Below are 5,382 nucleotides of genomic sequence, written 5' to 3' on the forward strand. Positions count from 1 at the left end.
GTTTCGAAACTTTTGAAATGTTTTGAGTGCCCTCATTTTGTTTTGAAGCTGTTTCAATGCTTTTTGTTTTGTTTCGATTTCTCTGTTTTGAGCTCGAAACGCGTCGAAACAGTTTCAAAACAAAACACTCGGCGAAATTTTTCACAACCCTACTGCTTTGATGTTTGCTCCTGTAGTTATTCAGCAAGTGTAGCTAAACGCCCTTGTGACACATTGCTTCTTTGGAAGCCCGGGTTTTCCTCAGGAACAAAGCTGTTTGTTATATTATGAAAAAACTGCGCTTTGTACATGATTCTTACGAGATGTTGATTTGTTTGACATACCCTAACGTCCTAACTTTCAAGCACAGTGTTGACACATTTATAGACCTTCCACTCCATAGCTCTGACACTCCCTTCCATACTGGCAGATACCAGGTTTGACATGGAAATCATGACTGGATACTGCACAGTTGACAACTTGCTTCTTGGATTGATTGCATTCAAGTGGATTGGCACATCCCTAGTTAACATAGTACACGAGCCTGAAAAAACCCTTTTTGTTTCCTGGATGCCTGTTTGGCTGTGAGTAGTGTGGCACAGCACCATTAAACACCAGGAACACAGAACTGATTGAACGCACAGGTGCGATACAAGATGCATAAGCTCTCTGCAGTGAGGCAATTATTCCCACTGAGTTATTACAATTCTTTTACCATCTTTCTCACCCCAAGTCCTCTATTATTTAACAAATTTTGCAACTCTCCTGTCAACAAACGTAAAGGCTTATAAAATACAATTTGGAGATGAGCATTCTAAATTAAATAAATTAGATTCAGCAACAGCAACACAAGTCTACCTTGCCAACTCTAAAGTTTGAGCACATTTTAAATTTGAGACGTCAAGAGTGTCTGTGAGCTCGCTCAAGGTCCTTTGTAAAAATAAAAGTCAAGCTTTCAGAATAATTACACAACTAATTCTATATTTATTCACAAATATGACAACAAACAAGTTAACGGTAGCAGGCACGACGACTCCTTTGTAATGAAGCTATTAGTTACTGTCTCTGTACTGTGGCCTGAGGCTCTAAAAGACATCAAAGGTTGTAACAAGTTACTATGGGTTATTCTGACTTGTGCTGGAATGAGACAATGTTTTCTCCAGGCCAGATCCTTAACTGGTTATAAATCAGCGCAGCTCCACTGAATTTGAAAACAAGGTTATGGCTAAATCACAGTAACTGGTATGAAGTAGGGGACGGCTCCACGGATGATGTAAAGTAGCATCCTTCATTAACTTCAAGGGACCTCCCTCAAGGAACAAGGATTCGAGTTTTATAGTGGACAGGTTCCCTAGGTCCTTATGCTGCTCCAGTGGCCTGAAGCTTGGACAGTAATAAAAGGAGAAATAAAGGCTAGTCTAGAGTACCTTATCAAAAATCAGCATTGCCTTATTTATTTCAGAAGCATTAGTGTTATTACCCTCTGGTGGCTGGAAGATAGCCTGTAGTAAAACAAGTTATAGAGATCTTGGCCCACATCCTAGCACAATGTCCCTACCTTATTGGGAAGAAAAAAAAAAAAAGAATTATGGTTAACATTTGCTGCTACATGTGCTATCAGTCCCAGCAGGTAGGTAATGGAGACAAGTAAACCCTTTCACTTCTGGCAATGGAGACCGTATGGCAAAATTCTAGCCCCTTCATGAAACGAGATGGTAGGAAACCTTGTACTGTGAATCAGTGCTGTAGACAGCTTAGAGGACTTGACTTTTCAAGGCTGACATTCCAGCATATTTCATGAGCTATAAATTCATTTTCAAAGCAAGGGGAAAAAAATCGGGTGTTTTTTTAAAGTCTTGTTACAGACTTTGTGGGTAACTGAGCATATCCTATATATTTCTACTGATCAGGAAAACTATAAAAAGAGTAATATGATACCTTATCCTTGAAAATGAGGATAAATGAAAGTCAAATGGAATAGACACTTCTTATAAAGCGTGTTGGCTAATGCAGCACAGAGACAGGACTTATTGTTACCCACTTAAAATGAGTATGCTTTTGAACTTGTCTGCCTCACTACAAAAGTCAGCTCAAGTCATACGGACCCAGAAACTCAGCTAGTTTAAATCAGCATTGTTTCCTTGGCCCATTACCTTTTAAAATACTATGACATGTTCAGCGGCCAGTTTTGTATTCATATATTCCACTGATCTATTGTGTTTGCTTTTTTCTTGCCTGACAGCGCACACAGCTTTTGAGAACCAGCGTTTGTGAAATCAAGACTGTGTTCTTATAGTTCTTGGGTTGATTTAATCAAACAGAGGTCCTTCTTATCAGATATCTGCTTTCCCACTGGCAGCATACATCTCAATCAGCTGCCAAGTTCATCGCTAAGATACTACAGGATTGCCTAGAAACAAACCTAATTAAGGTAAAGTGGAAATAAGAGATGGAACTGAACAACACACAAAGCAAGAGGTACATCACTGGGAATGTTGTTCACTTTATTCAAGGGCAATATTTATTAGAGTAGGGCCAAGTTAATCCAGAATCTGTCCTCAGGCAAGCATGGATATGATTGTGTGTATTTTAGGTGACGTGTGTGTGTGTGTGTGTGTGTGTGTGTGGTGGGGGCAGGTATTAATCACTCCTTATCTTCTGTGAATATACTCAGAATTTTTTTCACCCATGGAGCAATCTGGGCACTTAATAACAGAATCCTGCTCCATGCGTGTGTGCGCGGTGGTATCAGCTATTTTTCTGTATATTTAGTCAAAGCCAGAACACAGATAGAAACTCAGTAATATCAGGTAAAATAGACTGTTGATAAAGTATGAGTGAGTAAAACAATGACACATGCTTACTTTCAATGTGGAGCTCACTGAACTCAGTGGAAGAACTTAGGTGCTTCAAGTTTAACATGAGCTTTGGAGAGTCGAAACTGTTATAAGCCCGAAACTAGGAGGACCTTCAGAAGTGTTTGTATTTGGCACTCTTCATAAAACATTTCCTTACTACTAAGATAGTGGACAATTCAAACATTTTGGCATTTGTTTTCATCCTGAATCAGAAAAAAAAAAGCGTGTCTCAGGGGGAGTTTTTTCTTTTCTTCTCCTGAATGTGAAGTTCAGAAAGATTTAAACTTAATTTGTGAGTTACTTGAGTATCTTCCTAGAAAATAAATGACACTTTCTATTACAGTCATCATGTTCCATTCTTTTCATGAATCATGAATACAGTAAGTTGCAATGTATCATTTTGGACAAGGAGTATTTAATAATATGTATAAGCTCAAAGCACACATAGAAGAAGAAGAAAAGGCAGTGATAGATCTAGCAGGTATCTTTCCCTGGCTTTCATCCCTTTACTTTCTGCATGGTGTCTTTCACAACCTCTTCAGTTTAGAAATCCATTATATATACATATAATAACATATAATACATATATATATATATATATATATTAATTCACTGTTGCTCCTCTGGCCCTAAGGATTTTTTTTAAACTCCATAGCTTGCTTCCTTTGTTTATAATACTTTAAAGTAAAAAAGGTTTGAGCTGAACACTATTTTGTTCCAAGTGTCCTTTTTTTATATAACTAGTTCCCTTGGTGTTTTGGGACATTTTGTTTGGATCATGTTACCTCAACTCCAGCAGAAAGATAAAAGAATAGGCAGGATCACAATAAGGGTGGATGATATATCTCAAATAGTAAAACCTATGCAGGAAACCTCCACCAACAGTCAAACACCTGTCTTAGGAAACCACTTAAAAGTATTTCTGCCAAAGCCATGTACAGTTTCTCCCATTTTTTGTAAGAAGATGACTGAGGTTAATTAGTCAGATTTTTACAGTCCTTTAAAAGATGTCTTAAGAATAAACATGGTGTTATTTTCTTTTATCCTGGACCATTGCTGTGTTAAAGATCTGAGATCTTACACATTTTCAGAAGATGAGAGGTTCATGATAATGCCACTATGCCACTGAGATTTCCATTTATCAACAGAGTACTTTTCCTATTGATTTGCGGTATCTCTACTTTTTGTTTAATTTGAGATGCTTTAATCCAGATCAGTATTCTGGATTTCAGAACTGCGTAATATTTAGAGGCCTAAGTAAACATGCCCTGATTTTCAATGGTGCAAAGCATTTGTGATGCCACCAAGAATGGTGGGGAGTTACAGGTAATCAGTCACTCTGAAGAGAGGCTAATTAGGTAGATCCCTAAAGGTGATTATGAGACCTGATTTTAAATCAGTAAGCACGGTCACTTTGCATAACTGACAAGCAGGCTGTTGTTACACTCCTTTCACCTTCATTTCTTCAGTTGGGTTATGGGTAATGTTTCCATATGCTGAGGCATACCCTTTTCATTTATATAGTGGACAGCACAATAATAGGCATGTAGTGAACTTAGAACTCAGCATTTCCACTAAAATGTGAGGGTTTTCATAAAACAGAATGATGTCAATAATGAATATGCTCTTATTTTTTTTTCACCAGCAAGTATGGTTGAGGAGTCATTTCTCTCTGGAGCTGTTTCTTTTGTCTGCAATCTTTCCCTTCAGTCTGACCTCTTCTTCCTGTGCTAAGATAGTAAAGCTACAATTTTCTCTTGCCAGGAGTCCAGATGTAGAGTGAAAGTACTATTGAGCCACACCAGGACACTATCTTTACCCCATTGATGTAGGGCTCATGCCAATAGTCATTTGCACTCCTCAAAGTCAGCTAGCCTTTTTCCTTATAGGGCTGGTGGAAGGCGGGGCCGGGGGGGGTGGGGTGAGGAGTTTCCTTCCATCCAGCCTAGAAGACCCAGCCACCGGCCCCAACAGAAGATGCTTCAGTGAGGGTCAGATTGAACATGGTTCTCAAGATCTTAAATAGGACTTAAGCTACATTAAGCATCTAGATTATGGTCAATGCTTCAAGATCATCTGGACCTGCCGATTTGAACCCGTCCAATCCCACCAGAAGTTTCCTGACTAGGTCCTCACCTACCCTGGGCCTGGCTGTACCTCTCTTGGGTCCATCCAGAATCCCAGTGTGGGGGGATAACCCGGTCCCTGCTCAGAAAAATGGAGGCAAATAATTTATTAAAGAGGTCATCTATCATCTAGTGTGATGACCAGATCTCCAAGCATGTCCTGCAGGGGCCCCACATTACCTTCTTTTTATTCCCTATTTATTTAAAAAAGGACTTCTTCTTATCTTTGATGCAGGTCGCTAGTCCCTGTTCCATCTCTGCCTTAGCCTTCCTAACAGCCCCCAGCAATGGAGTCTGACCAAGCAATCCTCCTTGGTGATGGCCCCTCCCTTCCACTGGGTGTATGCATCCTTTTTAGCTTTGCGATGTTCCTGGATGCCTTTGCTGAGCCATGGGTGCTTTTGAGCCCTCTTTCCCCC

This window comes from Alligator sinensis, unplaced genomic scaffold (assembly GCF_000455745.1).
Source record: "Alligator sinensis unplaced genomic scaffold, ASM45574v1 scaffold23_1, whole genome shotgun sequence".
NCBI classification, from domain to species: Eukaryota; Metazoa; Chordata; order Crocodylia; family Alligatoridae; genus Alligator; species Alligator sinensis.